General features: G+C 39.1%; 1 protein-coding gene across 1 annotated transcript in view; it reads left to right on the top strand.

Annotated features, from left to right (window-relative positions):
* Positions 1-19,287, top strand: part of STEEP1 (STING1 ER exit protein 1) — a 49,907-nt gene that overhangs the window by 16,054 nt on the left and 14,566 nt on the right. The gene's annotated exons all lie outside the window — the stretch shown is intronic.

Below are 19,287 nucleotides of genomic sequence, written 5' to 3'. Positions count from 1 at the left end.
CCAGGATGCCAAGGTTCCTTAGGCTAACAGCATATGGAGGCTGGAATTTTGGGGTGACTGAGTTCCTTAGAGTTCACAGTGCCTAGATTCCTTGGCTCTTGGAAATTGGAGAGTCTGAATTCCCTAAGCTGGGGGCAGGGGTTCCTCTGCTCTTCCAGGTTGGGAAGTGAAGCGTCAGGCATCTAAAAGTTGGGGGTTAGGAGAGAGCCTGGGTTTCTTGGCCTTGGGAGTGGAGAGCACAAAAGTTCCGCAGGCTGACCCTGGGGTCCTTGGTTCCAGGAGGCTGAGGGCACCAATATGGCAGAGAGCTATCTGCAGGAGGCTTGGTCCTGGTGGTGCAGATCTGGGACTTCTGGATCTAGCAGGTGGAGAACCAGGATACCTGGGCCCTGGAGATATAGGACTGGGATGCCTGGCTCTGGGAGCCCGGAAACATCTCCAGGACAGAGGTGTCCAGCTCTTGGGTTAAGGAGGGGTATCCAGGCCCCTCGTTGCGAGAGGCGGTGGCCCACCAACCCAGGAGGTAGCCGCCACTAGTGGAGAGGGAACCTTTCTGGAGTGCTGTGTGGCTTTCAGTTTAAAGAGTTTCATGGTTTTAGTGCTTACATTTAGGTTGTTGATACATCTTGAGTTAATTTTTGTAATATGGTATAAGGTAAGGTTCCAATTCATTCTTTTTTTTTTTAAAGCCCTTTTTTTTTTAAGATTTATTTATTTATTTCTCTTCCCCGCCCCCCCCCACCCCAGTTGTCTGTTTTCTGTGTCTCTTTGCTGCATCGTCTTCTTTGTCCTCTTCTGTTGTTGTCAGCAACACCGGGAATCTGTGTTTCTTTTTGTTGTGTCAGCTTGTTGTGTCAGCTCTCTGTGTGTGCGGCACCATTCCTGGGCAGGCTGCACTTTCTTTCGTGCTGGGTGACTCTCCTTACGGGGCGCACTCCTTGCGCATGGGGCTCCCCTACGCGGGGGACACCTCTGCGTGGCAGGGCACTCCTTGCACGCATCAGCACTGCACATGAGCCAGCTCCACGCCGGTCAAGGAGGTCTGGGGTTTGAACCATGGACCTCCCATGTGGTAGATGGATGCCCTAACCACTGGGCCAAGTCCACCGCCTCCAATTCATTCTTTTGAATGTGGATATCCATTTTTCTCAGCACTAATTTTTGAAGAGGCTCTTCTTCCCCCATTGAGTGAACTTGGCATCCTTGTGGAAAATCAGTTGATCATTTATCTGAGGATTTATTTCTGGGCTCTAAGTTCTATGCCATTGGTCTCTGTGTATATCCTTATTCCAATATCACACTATTTCTGCAAAACAAAGCAGCACTGGGATTTTGATAGGGATTGCATTGATTCTGTAGATTGCTTTGGATAGTATTGTCATCTTAATAATATTGTCTTCCTAGCCATGAACAAGGAATGGCTTTTCATTTATTCATGTCTTTTTAAATTTCTTTCAACAATTTTTTTTATCCTCTCCACCGTAGTTGTAACCTTTCTGTGGTCCAAAACTTCTTCAAAAATGAAGCCAATAAAATATCCAAATATAATTAATAAGAAAATGAAATAATAATGATGGTTTTAAAAGTATGAAATAAAATAGAAAAAAAATTTTAATAAAAAAATTTGGGATAATAGAATCTAATGAAAAAATATTTAAAAAATTATTTTTGACATTTTGCCTTTCATCACTGTAAGAGCTGTTGCCCTATATGTACAGTGACATTTTCTTCCATTTATTCCCCCAGTGTCTTTTTCCATTTTGTCTTCAAATAAGTTTTAGGTTACAGAAAAGTCACATGCCAAATACAGGGACTCCCATATATCCAACATCCTTCCCGTTTTCCCCTTTCCCCTATCAACAATGTTTTGTAATTTTTAATTGTACAAGTCTTAGGCCTCCTCAGTTAATTTTTTCAAAATATGGCAATTTTTTTCATTTTTAAAAAATAATAAACTTTTATTTAAAGTGATTTTAGGTTTACAGAAAAATTGCTCAGAAAGTAGCATTCCTATATACCCTTGCCACACAAATATAATTTCCCCTTTTATTGACATCTTGTGTTAGTGTAATATATTTGTTACACTTGATGACCCAATATTGATACATTATTAGTGACTGAAGTCCGGAGTTTACATCAGGGTTCACTCTTTATGTATATAGTCCTAAGGCTTTTAACAAGTGTATGCCATGTATCTACAGAATAGTTTCTATAGTAGCCTATAGAATAGTTTCACTACCCTAAAAATGCCCTGTGGTTCACCTATTCATCCCTTTCCCCATCCCACCTCCAACCCATGACAACTACTGATCTTTTCACTGTCTCCATAGTTTTACCTTTCCCAGTGTCATATAGTTGGAATCATAAAATATATAGCCTTTTCAGATTAACTTCCTTCACTTAGCAATATGTATTTAAGGTTCCTCCATGATGTTTTGTGGCTTGACAAATCATTTCTTTTTATTGCTAAATGATATTCCAGTTTTGGGGATGTGCCACAGTTTGTTTATCCATTCACTTATGGAGGGGTATCTTTGTTGCTTCCAGTTTTTGGCAATTATGAATAAAGCTGCTGTAAGCACTCGTGCAGGATTTTGTGTAGACATAGATTTTCAACTCCTAAGATCATAAATGCTGGATCATACAGTAAGCCCATGTTTAGCTTTGTAAGAAACTGCCAAACTCTTCCAAATTGGTTGTGCCATCTATCATTCCCACCAGCAAAGAATGAGAGCTCCCATTGTTCCACATCCACATTAGCATTTGGTGTCACTGTTTTAGATTTTAGCCCTTTTGGTAGGTGTGTTGTAGTGGTATCTCAGTGTTTTTGTTTGTGGTTCCCTAATTATATATGGTGTTGAGCATCGTTTCATATGCTTGTTTGCTATCTGTTTATCTCCTTTGGTGAGGTGTCTGTTCAGTCCTTGGCTAAAATTTTTTCCTAAGTATTTGTTCCTTTCAATGTTATTGTAAATGGATTATTTTTCTTAATTTCTTTTTTTTTTGATTGTTCATTGCTAGTGTATAGAAATACAGGTGATTTTTGCATGTTGATTCTGTCTCCTGCAACTTTGCTGAATTTGTTTATTAGTTCTAACAGTTTTCTTGATTTTTCAGGATTTTCTATATATAGGAACATATCATCTGCAAATAGGGAAAGTTTTAGTTCTTCCTTTCTGTTTTAGTTTCTTTGTTGTTAAAGCAAATACCTTGCAACAGTTTGGCTTAAACAGTGAGAATCAATTGACTCATGATTTTGAGGCTAGAAGTTCAAATCAAGGTTTCATCAATGTGATGCTTTCTTCCTGAATGCTGGTGTTCTGGGGTTAGCTGTCAGTGATCTTTGGTCCTTGGATTCTCTGTCACATGGTAATGCCCATGACAGCCTCTCCTGGCCTCTCCCTTCTCTTCTGGATTCCGATGACTTGTGGTTTCTGTCTGCTCCCCCTGGGGCTTCCTCTTTCTCTGTGACTTTCCCCATAAGTCCTTCAGTAATAGGATTAAGACCCATCCTGGGCCACACCTTACTTCAACCTCATCAAAAGTCCTTTTTATAAAGGTTCATACCAACAGGAATAGATTAAGTTTAAAAATATGTTTTTCTGGGCTACGTAGCTCCAAACTCCTACACTTTCTAACCTGGATGTCATTTATTTTTCTTGCCTAGTTTCCCTGGCTAGAACCTCTATTTCAATCTTGAATAGAAGTCATAGGCACAGATATCCTCGTCTTCTTCCTGATCTCAGGGGGAAAGCTTTCAGTCACCATTAACTTTCACCATTAGCTATGGACTTTTCATAGATGCCCTTTATCAGATAGAGGATGTTCCCTTCTTTTCCTAGTTTGCTCTTCATTTTTATCATGAGTGAGTTTTGCATTTTGTCACATGTTTTCTTTGGTATCTATGCTATGATCATATGCTTTTTCTTTTTTATTCTATTAATATGGTGTAGCAGTTTGATATTATTTATGAATTCCAAAAAAGAAGGAGTATATTTGTAAACTGGTTTGTTCCTCTGGGTGTGATCCCCTTTGATTGCATTAGATTCAGGTGAGGTGTCTTTGATTAAATTATGTTGATTAGGGCTTTGATTCTACCGTGCCAGTAGGGCGTAACTCAGGGTTGAATCCCTGCACCCTTGGTGGGCTATGTAAATGGACACTCACTAAAGAAGACACACAGAAGAAGACAAGAAAGAGTAGAGAACTTGGTCAGTTCTGTCCTGCCATGTGACAGAAAGGAGAAGGCTCAAACAGCTAAAGCCCTGGGAAGAGAGACAGACCCTATGCCAGCCTACAGCTGAGATTGGAAGAAGCTGGGCCCACAGAGCCTCAAGAAGAAGGAAGGAGAGACCAGGCAGAGATCGGCTGCCAACTTGCTTCAACATGTGGCAACTTAACATTTTTTGTGATCTATATATCTTTAAAAAAAAAAAAAAGACAATTAAAAAAAAGGTAGGCAGGAACTAGAGTAGAGGGAAACCATTTGTCATGGAAACTAGAAGGGTGAGGAAATGGAGCTTCTTTAGAAACAATTTCAGTTTTACTGGAATGAGAAATTATAACCTCAAGCAACAGCACAATTCCCCTTTCTCCTTATTAAAATCCTGAAGTAACAATCGTACTAATAACAATAAACCTGTTAAGAATGTATAAAACAGATAATCTCATATACTATTAAGGAGGGTGTAATTGCCTCTCTGAAAGGCAATTTAGTAGTACCTATCAGAAATCATGACATGGGCATAACATTTGGCCAACCATTTTTATTTTGAGTAATTAATCATGAGAATGTTAAAGGATGTATTTTAAAACAAGGTGAAATCATGAAGTTTGTAAGAATATAAAATGAATATGAATAAAACAACAACAACAACAAAACATGTGGCAACAAATTTTGGTGAGGAAGCAACCTTGAGTTGGACTCTTTTGGGCCTTGTAACTGTAAGCTTTTTCCCCAAATAAATACCCTCTATAAAAGCCAATAGATTTCTGGTACTTTGCATCAGCACCCCTTTGGCTGACTAATACTTATGGTATATTACATTGATTTACTCTTTTTGTGGTTTAAAACTATTTATTTGATAAATTTCTATGATTTACATTTCAGCATTTCATCAACTCCAAAAGTGAGAAAATAATTGATGGGCCTAATGTGCTTCTGAAAATAATATGTTTCATAAAAATGTACATTCAATTAGTTTAAACATATTTTAAGAAAGTTCAAGCTTACAAACATTGTTTAATCTCACAAAATATATTAATTTTGTTGTGACTATTTGCACTATAAAAGGTTCTTCAATTTACCAAAGGCACTGACTTTTGCATGTGGAATCAACCTTGCACTCCTGGTATAAATACTTCTTGGTCATGTTGTATAATCCATTTAATATGCTACTGGATTCAATTTGCCAGCATTTTTTTTTTTGATTTTGCATCTATATTCATATGGGATATTGGTCTTCATTTTGTTGTTATGTCTTCTTCTGGTTTTGATGTAGGGGTAATATTTGCCTGATAGCAGGAGTTGGGAAGTGTCTGTCCCCCTATCTTCCTTTGGAGGAATGTGAATAATTTCAACTTTGGTTAGAATTCACAGTGAAGTCATTGATGCTGGGCTTTTCTTTGTAGGATAGATTTTTTATTATTAATTAAATTTCTCTACTTCTTATAGGTCTGTTGGTGTCTTTCCTTTCTTTGTGAATTTTGGTAGTTTGTGTTTCTAGGAATTTCTCCATTCATATAGGTTATATAATTTGTAGGTATCAAAAGTTTCATAGTATTCCCTTATAATACTTTTTTATACCTGTAGGAATGGTAGTACCGCTTTGATTTTTGTTTGTTTGTTTTCATTTCAAAATTTTTATTGTGGTCACATAGACACTGCAAAATTTCCCATTTAAACCACTTTTCATGTGTACAATTCAGTGACATTAATTACATTCCCAATATTTGGTTCCATTACCACCATCCATTATCAAATCTTTTTAAATATCCCAAACAGAAATTCTGTACCTATTAAGCAATAGCATCCCCTTCCCCACTCACACCCCCATGCAACCCCTGGTAACCTGTAATCTACTTTCTGTGTTGAATTTGCTTATACTAAGTATTTCATGTAAGTGAAACTGTACAATATTTGTCCTCCTATGTCTGGCTTATTTCACTCAACATGAGGTTTTCAAGGATCACCCATGTTGTAGCACGCCCTTTAATGTACAAAAATGTTTAATTTTGATGACGTTGATTTTATCTATCTTTTCCGTTGTTACTCGTACTCTTGGTGTCATATCTAAGAAGTCACTACCAAATACAAAGTTATGAAGGATTCCCCCTATGTTTTCTTCTGAGAGTTTTAAGGTTTTATACTTATGTTAAGGTCTTTGACCCATTTAGAGTTCATTTTTGTATATCATGTGAGGTAGTTGTCCAATTTAATTCTTTCACATGTATCTATCCAGTTTTCCCGGTAACATTTGTGGAAGAGACTCTTCTTTTCCCATTAAGTAGACTTGACACTCTTGTCAAAAATCAGTTGACCATAAATGTGTGTTTTTTTCCTGAGCTTTCCATTCTATTACATTGGTCCATTTGTCTGTATTATTTCAGTAGCAAACTCTTTTGATTACTGTAGCTTTGTTGTAAGTTTTGAAATTGGGAAGTGGAGGTCCTTCAACTTTGTTTTTTCAAGATGGGTTTGGCTGTTTGAGACCCCTTGCAATTCTATGTGAAACTGATGATTGGCTTTTCCATTTTTGCTGAAATGGCTATGTGATTTTTTATCTAGATTGCTGTAAAGCTATAGAATGCTTTTGGTAGTATTGATATGTTAACAATATTAAGTCTTCTAATCCATGAACAGGGGATGTATTTCCATTTACTTAGGTCTTATTTAATTAATTTTAATAATTTTTTAAGCTTTTTTGTTTTGAAATACTTTCAAACTTAAAGGAGAGCTGCAAAAATAAAATGAATCCCATTCAGATAACTCAACATACCCCTACCCCCCCCCAGATACCCAGATCCACCAATTTCAACATTTGCCACATTTGCCATATCATTCTGTCATCTGTTTATCTATTTATTTATGTCTGAATATCATTCTATTTTCTAAACACTTGAGTATAAGTTGTATACATCATGCTCCTTGGAGCATAAACTCATACTGCTATGAACATTTCCTAAAAACAAGGATGTTCACTTATGTAACCACCTTAAGTACAGTTATCAAGTGTAAGAAATTTAACAGAAATAAAGATTTCACTCTATATTTCAGTTTTTTCATATGTCCCGGTAATGTCCCTTTGAGCCTTTTCTCCTCCCTTGTTAGATCCTACCCAGTATCATGTACTGCATTTAATTGCCATTGTGTTTTTAGTTATGCTTTCTTTTTTTTTTCAATTGTTGGAACATAAATAGCATAAACTTTCCCATCTCATCTACTCCCAAGTATTCTCTTAAGTGAGATTAATCATATTCACAATATTGCAGTACCCTCATCACCTTCCATTACTAAAACTTTCCCATCTACATAAACAGAAACTTTACACACAGTATGCATGACTTCTCCATTCCCTCTGCCCCCTACCCCTGGCAACCTGTGCTCTAATTTCTGTTGCTATAAGATTACATATTATTTATTTCCTTTGTAGTTACCTTGGGACTTAAATTTAACTTTCTAAATCTGTAACAATCTTGTTTGCTTTGTTACCAATTTAATTTCAAGAGTATGCATAAACTATATTCCTGCACCCCTCTGTCCCCCTACCTTTATGTAGTTCTTGTCACAGATTACATGTTTATATACTATGAGTCCAAAATCACTGATTTATCAGTGCTTTTTATGAATTTGCCTTTTAAATCCTGTGGGAACTGAAAAGTGGAGTTACAAACCAAAAGTATAATAGTACTAGTATTATATTTACCAGTGTCATTATCTTTACTGGAGAACTTTATTTCTTCATGCCACTTTGATCTATTGTCTTATGTCATTTCCTTTCATTCTAAAGAGCTCCCTTTAGCACTTCTTGTAGGGCCAGTCTAGTGATGAACGACCTCAGCATTTGTTTATCTGGGAATGTCTTAATCTCGCCCTCATTTCTGAAAGACAGTTTTGCTGGATATGGAATTCTTGGATGTTAGCTTTTTCCTTTTAGCACTTTAAATATGTCATCCCATTTCCTTCTTGTCTTTGTGGTTTCCAATGCGAAATCAGCTCTTAATCTTATCAAGGCTCCCTTGTATGTGACATGTTGCTTCTTCCTTGGGGCTTTCAGAATTCTCTCTTTATCTTTGGCATTCAACAGTTTGAATATAATAACTCATGCTGTGGATCTATTTGAGTTTTCCTATTTGTAGTTTGTTGAATTTCTTAGATGTGTATATTTATGTATATTGCTAACTTTTGGATGTTTTTAGCAAGTCTTCTATTTTTTTGGCATTTGTAATTACCTATATTGTTACCTTTACCCAAGATCTTTATTTCTTTATTCCTCTTTGATCTACTGTCTAGTGTCCTTTCCTTTTAATCTGAAGAGCTCCCTTTTAGCTTACTTGTGGGACAGGTCTGGTGGTGATGTACTCCCTCAGCTTTTGTTTATCTGGGAATGTCTTAATCTCTCCCTCATTTTTGAAAGACAGTATTGCCAGTTATGAAAACTCATGGTCGGCAATTAGTTTCTTTTAGCATGTTAAATATTTCACCCCATTGCTTTCTTGCCTCCATGGTTTCTGATTAGAAATCAGTATTTAATCATACTAGGTCTCCCTTTTTTTTCCAAAGATTTATTTTTTTCTCTCCCCTTCCCCCCCCCACCCCAGTTGTCTGTTCTCTGTGTTGATTTGCTGCGTGTTCTTCTTTTTGTCTGCTTCTGTTGTTGTCAGTGGCACAGGAATCTGAGTTTCTTTTTGTCGTGTCGTCTTGCTGCATCAGCCCTCCTTGTGTGCGGTTTCATTCTTGGGCAGGCTGCATTTTCTTTCGCACTGTGCGGCTCTCCTTATAAGGCGCCCTCCTTGCGCATGGGACTCCCCTACGCGGGGGCACCCCTGCATGGCACGGCACTCCTTGCGAACATCAGCACTGCATGTGGGCCAGCTCCACACGGGTCAAGGAGGCCCCGGGGTTTGAACCACGGACCTCCCATGTGGTAGTCGGATGCCCTATCCACTGGGCCACGTCTGCTTCCCAGGGGCTCCCTTTTATATGATGTGTTGCTTTTCTCTTATAACTTTAATAATTCTCCTTATTCTTGGCATGTGACAGTTTGACTACAATGTGTCTGGGCATGGGTCTCAAGTTTATTCTCTGAAGGCTTCATTCGGGCTTCTTAAAGTATATATTCATGTCTAAATTTGGGAAGCTTTCCACCATTATTTCTTTGAATTTTCCATCTGCCCATTTCTCGCTATCATGTCCTTCTGGGGTTCCCATAATGTGTGTTTGGTATGCTCAACGGTGTCTCACAGATCTCTTAGATTCTATTTACTTTTCTTCATTCTTTTTTCTTTCTGTTTCTCACCCCAATAATTTCAATCATCTTGTTGAGTTTACTGATTCTTTCTTCTGCTAGCGTCAATCTACCGTTGAGATCCTCGAAGGAATTTTTAAATTTTATTTATTGTGGTCTTCACCTCCAGTATTTCATTATAGTTGCTCTTTTTTAAAAAAAAAAAAAAAAGTGTCTCTTTATTGTGATTCTCATTTTATTTTTTCCTAATATCATTTAGTTCTTTCTCTGTTTTTTTTTCTTATAGTTCTTTGAGCATATGGAAGATCATTTTTTAAAAAGTCTGTCTAGTATATCTGAAGTCTTATCTTTGTTGATGGTTTCTAAAGTTTCATCTTATTCCTTTGGGTGGGCAATGATTTCCTGTTTCTTTGTTTTATAATCTTTTGTTTCACACGGTATATTTTAATGTTTTAATGTGTTATCTCTGTAATTTAGTCCCTGAGCTGTCTGTTCCTTCAGTTTGTATCCAGGTAGTGATATGACAGAGATCTCCTTGATTGTCAGGAGGTAACAGAAAACAAGCAGTCCAACTGAAAAAAAAAATGCCTTTCACAGTTTTTGCATTTTGGCTCTGAGTTGTCTAGTGTTCTCCTCTAGAGGTTAGATAGCCCTCCTACCAAGAAGATCAGCCCAAGGTGAAAACACAAGACCCTGTCCTTTTCTGAGCATGAGTTTCTATCCTGGGCATGAGTTCATGTTCTTTGGAATTCTCCTGTTTACAGGGATCTGATTGCCCCCTCTGCTCCTTTTGAAATAAATCCCTTCCCCTTCCAGGATACTCTGTTGCATGTCTTGAAGTCAGTAATGCTTTGCTCCAGGACATTTCAATTAGATTATTTCTTATACTGCTTTGGCTATCAGCCAGATGCTTCTTCCTGCAGGGCAAATTCTAGGAAGGTAAACCAGAGATGAGTGTTCTGATTCAGGCCTTTAGGCTGCCACCTGACAGATTGTCACTGATGTGTAGGCACCCCAGTATGCTCATAGGTGTTACTTTCTCCCTCCAGAATAGGTCCAGGGGCCAACAGTGAGAGATGGGCTAGCAAGGGTACCACGGGTGTCTTACCATTTTTAAGCTGCATTTTCTTGATTCGGTGTTTTCTGTTACTGCAGCCCTCTAACTGTTTGTTGTTGTTGTTAAGCAGTTTTATTTAGCTATATTCACATACCGTATGATCTGCCCAAAGTGTATAATCAATGGCTTTTAGTAGAATCAAAATGTTGCAATACCTTAATCTTCCCTCTTATTTTTAAATAATGATAACCATTTATTAAGTATTTACTGTGCTTTTAGCTCTTTACTAGGTATTTTCATTTTCACAGCAACACTTTATGGTATTTTTCGTTTGGTAGATGAAAATCTGAGGCTCAGAGACATCAAAATATTTGCTTAAAGTTGCAAAAGGAATACATTTTGGACAGGATTTAAGCATATGTCATTAGTTTCCAATATCAATAAGCAATGTATCTTTTAATAAAGTTTTTAGTTTTAAATAATTTCAAACTTACTGAGCAGTTGCAGAAATTACACAAAACCCATTCAGTGAACTCCAACATACCTTCTACCCAGATACCCAGATCCACCAATTGTGTCATATTGCCACATTTGCCATATCATTTTTGCTGTTTATCCATCCATCCATCCATTTCCTTCCATCCATTTTCAAAACATTTAAGAGTAGGTTATAACTCATCATGCTCCTTGAACACTTAATGCTGCCATGTATATGTCCAAAGAACAAGGATATGTAACCACCATAAGTGCAGTTATCAAGAAATTTGATGTTGATACAGAACTGACAATCTATATTCCAATTTTTTATATGTCTCAATAATGTCCTTTAGTGACTTTCCTCCCTTAGTAGAGTCTATCTAGGTTCATGTATTACATTTAATTATCATTAACTCTCTCTTTTTCTTTTTCTTTTTTTCTTGTTATTATCTCCTTAGGTATTCTTTCTTTTTTCATTAATTATTGGAACATATATATGACATAATCTTTCCCATCTCAACCACTCCCATACATACTATTCAGTGAAGTATTTATCACATTCACAATATTGCAGTACTCTTACCACCTAACCACCTTACATATAGTTATGAAGTTCAGGAAATTTAACGATAAAAAGTTTACAGTCTATGTTCCAATTTTGTCGTAGGTCCCAGTAATGTCCTTGGACATTTCTTCTCCATTATGAGTTCCATTCTAGGAACATGGATTGCATTTAGTTGTTACTATCTCTTTAGTCTCTTTCTTTTTTAAAAAAAATTGTGGAAACATATATGTAACATGAACTTTCCCATCTCATCCACTCCCAAGCATACCATCCAGTGGGATTAATTACATTCATATGTTGCACTAACCTCACCACCATCCACTTCCATAACTTTCTCATTACCCCAAATAGAAACCCTCTATCGATTTTACATTACCCCCCCATTCTTACTCCTCTCCACCTACTTTCTGTTTCTATGAATGTGCATATTATAGCTATTTCAGATAAGTGAAGTCATGCAATATTTGTCCCATTGTATCTGGCTTATTTCAGTTGGCTTGATGTCTTCAGGGTTCATCCATATAGTAGCATGTATCAGAACTTCATTGCTTTTTAGGGCTGAATTGCATTCCATTCTATGGCTAAACCAAATTTTGCTTATCCATTCATCTATTGATGGACATTTTGGTTGCTTCCACCATTTGGCTGTTGTGAATAATGCTGTTATAAACTTGCTGTACAAGTATCTGTTTGAGTTCCTGCTTTCATTTCTTTGGGGTATATACCTAGAAGTGAGATTGCCAGGTCATATGGTAGTCCTATCTTCTTTTTTGAGGAACCACCAAACTCTTTACCAGAGCAGCTGTACCATTTTACATCCCCACCAACACTGTACTAAAGTTTCCATTTCTCCATATCCTTGCCAGCACTTGTTATTTTTCATTTCCAATAATAGTAATTCTAGTGGGAGTAAAGTGTTATCTCATTGTGGTTTTGATTTACATTTCCCTAATGGCTAATAATATTCAGAATCTTCATGTGCTCATATTGGCCATTTTTATCTCTTTTCTCATTTTTGAAGGACAATTTTGCTAGATACAGTATTCTTTTTTAAAAATTTTTCTTCTTTATTCTTTCCCCAGTGGTATATAAACAGAAGCAGAAGAGTGCTATTCTTAAAAAATAACAAAATGTTTTATACATATTTCTGTATATACAACTAAACAACGTTTTACATGTCCCTTTTGCAAAGCAAAAGATATAAACATTTAGCTCTCAAAACACAGTTATATACAAAAAAAGATGCCAAAAACACAACAGTACAAAAATATTTTTCACAGTATCATAGAGTAAGATCTTTTGAGCAGGAGGAAGGGGTGTGTGTTTCTAAAGGAAAAGTCCTTTTTTAGATATCAAGTGTCTTTACATGCAAACAAAATGCAACTTTCTTTCATTCTCTGACTACCCCCACCAAAAAAAAAGTTATTTAAGGAATTTCAGGGTCTGAATTCGAGGTAAACAACCCAAGCTCACACCAAGAAGAAATGGGGCTGGGGGGGTGGGCCACTGAAGCCTCAAACATTGTAAGAGTAAATTCATTTCTTTTTTTAATGACATGTCAGTGACAAGGCTGCTGGGGTGGGGGTGGGGGTAAGAGGGTGGGTGGAAGTTAACCCCTCCTCCTCAGACTCCAGCTGCTTCACCAATGGGAAACTTCAGCAGGCATCTCAAGCCTGTGGGCCTTTACTAACTTCAGCCAGCTCTTTCCCTCATCTCCCACCCCAGACCTGTCTCTCCCTCTCTCTGAGTGGGGGTTTGCCATCTTCCATATCTCTCCACCTCTTCAGTCACAGCTTGAGCCCCACAGATATAGTATTCTTGGCTTACATTTTTTTCCCCATTCAGCACTTTAAAAGTCATCCCACTGTCTTTTGGTTCCTGATGCAAAATAAGCATTTTATCTCATTGCAGCTTTTTTGTTTTTTGTACATGATGCTTACTTCTCTCTTGCTTTCAGAATTTTGTCTTTGTCTTTGGCATTGGACAGCCTTACAGTGAACTTAAAAGAATAGCCAAAGGCAAAAGAATAGGGTCCTCTCAGCTCTTCTGAGCATACATCCTTGGCCTTTTCAATTTCCCTCTTTACAGGGATTCTTTCCAAATGTGCCCATCTTCCTCCAGGAAATTTGCAGCCTGTTTTCCTGGTTAGGGTGTTATTGTATGTCTCAAGCAGTAATCCTTTGCTCCAAGAAGCTGTGATTTAATCATTTTCATAAGGTGTTTTAGCACCCCTCTCCAGCTGCTTCTATGCCCAGAACAAGTTCTGGGACCTGTGAGACAGAGACATGCATCCTGGATCATTCCTTTAGGCTGTTAACAATATGTTGGTACAGACATTATTTACCCCAGAGTGTGGATAAGGATTATTCTGCTCCCTCTGAAACCCAGGACCAGGGACCAACACTAGGAACATGGGCTGTTACCACACAGAACCAGGGAGGACATGAGGGAAGGGCTAGTAAATGCTCCATGAGGTTTCTTACCAATTTTACATTGCCTTTTTCTTGATTTGACACTTATCCAATCACTGCAACCCTTTATCTGTTCTCTAGAGTTCTGAGAAAGTTGGGCCTACCAGTTTCTTCTGGTTTTGTCAATACTGCTATGGAGGGACAGAACCCTGGAATTTCTCACCATTTGGTGACCTTCCTTGATGTTTCAGTCCTAATAATGTCAGACTATTTGCAATTCCCTGAGTACACTGTTCTGTTTTGCCTTTCCACATAGTGTTCCTTTTGCCTGAAATACCATTTTCTATCAGGACTATTGGCTTGAATATCACCACCTCATGTAGCCTTCATCTGACTGTCTCAGACAGATTTTGGTGCTGCCACCTCTGTGTTCCCCTTATACCTTATACATTTCTTCATTTAAGAACTTACCTCTTTGATTATAATTTTACTCACTAAACTGAATTCTTAAAAGAATTTGTTCACCAATATTTATTGCATGTCTACTTTGTTTCCCGGAGTTTGCTCAGCTCTGGACATAGAGTGATGAGATAGATAGACATGGTCTCTTCTGGTCTCTGATCTCATGACGCTTACAATCTAGTGGGGCAACAGAAAATTAGTAAACAGAAAAAATAAAAATTAAAATCATGGAAAATTATATGAGTCAAATAATGGACTGATACAGAGAATTACATGGGAATTTCTTAGAAAGGGTTATCATGGAAGGTCTCGCTGACTAGGTGAATATGAAATGAGACCAAAAAAGATGAGAAAGGAATACCTGTGGCAAGGTTGTGAGAAGAACATTCCTGGCAGAGAGAAGAGCATGCATGAAAGGCCAGAGATGGTAAAGCACTTGTTATGTTCAAAGAACATAAGGGGCGGCGGACTTGGCCCAGTGGTTAGGGCACCCGTCTATCACATAGGAGGTCCGCGGTTCAAACCCCGGGCCTCCTTGATCCGTGTGGAGCTGGCCCATGCGCAGTGCTGATGCGTGCAAGGAGTGCTATGCCACGCAGCGGTGTCCCCTGCATAGGGGAGCCCCATGCGCAAGGAGTGTGCCCCGTAAGGAGAGCCGCCCAGCGCGAAAGAAAGTGCAGCCTACCCAGGAATGGTATCTACCCAGGAATGGTGCCGCATACACAGAGAACTGAAACAACAAGATGACACAACAAAAAGAAACACAGATTCCCGAGCCGTTGACAACAACAGAAGCAGACAAAGACGATGCAGCAAACAGACACAGAGAACAGACAACCGGGGTGGGGGTGGGGGAAGGGAAGAGAAATAAATAAATTAATAAAAAAAAAAGATTGTGAACATAATTAACACTCCCGAAGTGTATACTTGAAGGTGGTTAAAATGTGAATTTTTAAGTGATACATGTGTTACCACAATAAAGAAAAAGTTAAATTGATTTATAAACAAAACAAAAGAGTCAGTGCCAGGAGCCTCTGCTGGACCAGTCAGCCGCTGGCTCCCCCTGTGGCCCACCAGCAAGCCTGAATATTCTGGGACCAGATGCTAGACTGAGGGGTGCGGGGGATGGAGGAGCACCCACATCATCTCCCACCATGCATGAGACTCCCATTATTTTTAACCCACACTGAGCAGACACTGTCCAGGGTGCCGGGAGTGGATGCTGACGTGACTGTCTCTGCAGCCCAGGCCACAGGGCATTGGGGTGCTTCCTGCCTGTCTAGGTGGGGGGAATCCCAGCACTCAGCAAACACTGGGTGAGTGCTAGGAAGCCCCAAGGTGGGACTCCTCTGTGCCTGCCTCCTAGCACCATTTGTTGAAGAGACTATTCTGTTACAGTTGAGTGGACTTGGCAGCCTTCTCAAAAATCAATGACCATAGATGTGAAGGTCTATTTCTGAACTTTCAACTCAATTCCATTTGTCAGTAGATCTATCTATGTGCCAGGACCATGCTGTTTGACCACTGTAGCTTTGTAATATGTTTTAAAGTCAGGAAGTGTGAGTCCTCTAATTTCATTCTTCTTTTCCATGACATTTTTGGCTATTCAGGGCCCCTTACCCTTCCAAATAAACTTGATATTTGGCTTTTCCATTTCTGCAAAATCAGAATTTTATTGGGGTTGCATTGAATCTTTAAATGAATTTGGGTAGAATTGACATCTTGATGATACTTAGTCTTCTTATTCGTGAACATGGAATATCCCTCCAATTATTTAGGTTTACTTTTATTGATCTTCTCATAGAACCAACTTTTGGTTTTCTTAATTCTCTCTATTGACTTTTTATTCTCAATTTCATTTATTTCTACTCTAATCTTTGTTATTTCTTTCCTTCTGCTTGCTTTGGGGTTCGTTTGTGATTCTTCTTCTAGGTCCTCCAGTTGTATACAGTTAAGCCATTGATTTCAGCTCTTTTTTTTTTTTTAAAGATTTATTTTTTATTTATTTCTCTCCTCCCCCTCCCCCCCACCATTGTCTGCTCTCTGTGTGTTCTTTTGTGACCACTTCTGTCCTTATCAGCGGCACTGGGAATCTGTGTTTCTTTTATTGTTGTTGCGTCATCTTGTGTGTCAGCTTTCCGTGTGTGCGGCGCCATTCCTGGGCAGGCTGCACTTTCTTTTGTGCTGGACAGCTCTCCTTACGGGGCACACTCCTTGCACGTGGGGCCCCCCTATGTGGGGGACACCCCTGCATGGTACGGCACTCCTTGCACGCATCAGCACTGCACATGGGCCAGCTCCACACGGGTCAAGGAGGCCTGGGGTTTGAACCATGGACCTCCCATGTGGTAGGCAGATGCCCTATCCATTGGTCCAAGTCTACTACCCTTTCTTCTTTTTTAATGTAAGCATTTAGGGCTATAAATTTCCCTCTTAGCACTGCCTTCACTGTATCCCATAAGTTTTGATATGTTCTGTTCTCATTTTCATTCGTTTTGAGATATTTAATGATTTCTCTTGCAAATTCTTCTTTGACCCACTGATTGTTAAAGAAATGAGTGGTTTAATCTTCATGTATTTGTGGATTTTCCAGTTCTCCACCTGTTATTGATTTCCAACTTCATTCCATTATGGTCAGATAAAGTGCTTTGTATAATTTCAGTCTTTTTAAATTTATGGAGACTGGTTTTGTGACCCAGCATGTGGTCTGTCCTGGAGAATAATCCATGTGCACTTGAGAAGAAGGTATATCCTGCTATTTTGTGGTGCAATTTTCTGTATATGTCTGTTAGGTCTATTTATTTCATTTATCATATTATTAGAGTTCTCTGTTTCCTTATTCTCTGTCTAGAGGTTCTATCTATTGATGACAGTGGTATTTTGAAGTCTCCAAATATTACTGTAGAGACACCTATTTCTCCTTCCAGTTTTTCCAGTGTTTAGGTGCAAAAATATTTATTTCTCTCCCCTTCCCCCCACCCCAGTTGTCTGTTCTCTGTGTCTATTTTATTTGCTGCATCTTCTTTGTCCGCTTCTGTTGTTTTCAGTGGCACAGGATTCTGTGTTTCTATTTGTTGCGTCATCTTGTTGTGTCAGTTCTCCGTGTGTGTGGCACCATTCCTGGGTAGGCTGCACTTTCTTTAGCGCTGGGCGGCTCTCCTTACGGGGCGTACTCCTTGTGCGTGGGGCTCCCCTACGCGGGGGACACCCCTGTGTGGCAGGGCACTCCTTGCACGCATCAGCACTGTGCATGGGCCAGCTCCAGACGGGTCAAGGAGACCCAGGGTTTGAACCGCGGACCTCCCATGTGGTAGACGGATGCCCTAACCACTGGGCCAAGTCCACCACCCCAAAAATATTTATGATTGCTATTTCTTCCTAGTGGATTGTCCCTTTTAGTAATATATAGTGTCTTTGTCTCTTAAATAGTTTTGCATTTAAAGTCTATTTTGTCTGATATTAATATAGCTACTTCAACTCTTTTTTGGTTATTCTTTGTGTGGAATATATTTTTTCAACTCTTCACTTTCAACCTTGTGTCCTTGGGTCTAAAGTGAGTCTCTTGTAGATAGTATATATATATGCATCATACTTTTTTTATACAATTCTGCCAATATGTGTCTTTTGATTGGAGAGTTTAAGCCATTAACATTCAAATCAGTGTTATTACTGTAAAGCCAGTGCTTACTTCAACCACTTTATCCTTTGTTTATTTTTTTGTCATATCTTATCTTTATCTCTTTTTACCCTTTTAGTTACTTTTACTGATAGTCTTCATTTGGTTTTTAGTGTTTTAGTCTTCTCCTTTTGTTGGTTATTGCTTCATCTTTCTTTGCATATATTATAATTTTTTTTCAAAGGTTTATTTTATTTATTTCTCCCCTCCCCATTCCCCCATTGTCTGCTCTCTGTGTCCATTCACTGTGTGTTCTTCTGTATCTGTTTGTATTCTTATTAGGAAGCTCTGGGAACTGATCCTGGGACCTTCCAGAGCGGGAGAGGGGCAGTTACTCCCTTGCGCCACCTCAAGTCCCTGTTCTGCTACGTCTTCTTATTTTCTCTCCTCTGTGTCTCTTGTTGCATCATCTTGTTGCTCCAGTTCTCTGTGTCAGACAGCACTCCTGCGCAGAGCAGCTTTCCTGCACTGAGCGGCATTCCCATGCAGGCCGGCAGTCCTGCATGGGGTGGCATTCCTGCATGGGCTGGTACTCCGTGTGGGCCAGCTTGCTGCATGGGCCAGCTTGCCCTTACCAGGAGGCCCTGGGCATCAAACCCTGGACCTCATAGATGGTAGACAGGAGCCCAGTTGGTTGAGCCACATCCGTTTCCCTGTATTGTAATATTTTGTTGAAGCCTAGACATTTTGATATTTTACCATGTCACTAGCTGGAATCTGGACTCCAAGGCATCTGTTTCTTAAGCTTGTATCCAGCTAGTGTTTTGACAGAGCTTTCCTAACATAACTGAAAAAAAAAGTAAGCACCTTGCCCAGTCTTACAGATTGGCCTGAGTGAGTTTTCTCCTTAGTGCTTATCCATACAGTGAGTTTTGAGAATTGCTCTAAGCAAAAGTATAAGGTCTTGCCTGATCCTTTCTGCACTTGTGACTTGCCTGAATATGTGCACTGTTGCCTAAGGCATTCTGTCATATACATAGTTATGAATGTCCCTTCTTCCCTAGGAAACAGGTTCCTCATGATCCTGAGCACTGTGCTGTATGTCCCACAGCCAGCAGTCCCTTGCCCCAGGCAGTCATGACTTGATTGCTCTCCCACCACATTCTGTAGGAGTGCTCTGTGAGCTACCTCTGCATGCAGGGCAAGTTCTGGGAAGGCAACCCTGATCCCTC

The sequence above is a fragment of the Dasypus novemcinctus genome, chromosome X (assembly GCF_030445035.2).
Source record: "Dasypus novemcinctus isolate mDasNov1 chromosome X, mDasNov1.1.hap2, whole genome shotgun sequence".
Classification (NCBI taxonomy): Eukaryota; Metazoa; Chordata; class Mammalia; order Cingulata; family Dasypodidae; genus Dasypus; species Dasypus novemcinctus.
The sequence above is the reverse complement of the archived record's forward strand: the minus strand, read 5'-3'. Positions and strand labels throughout refer to the sequence as shown.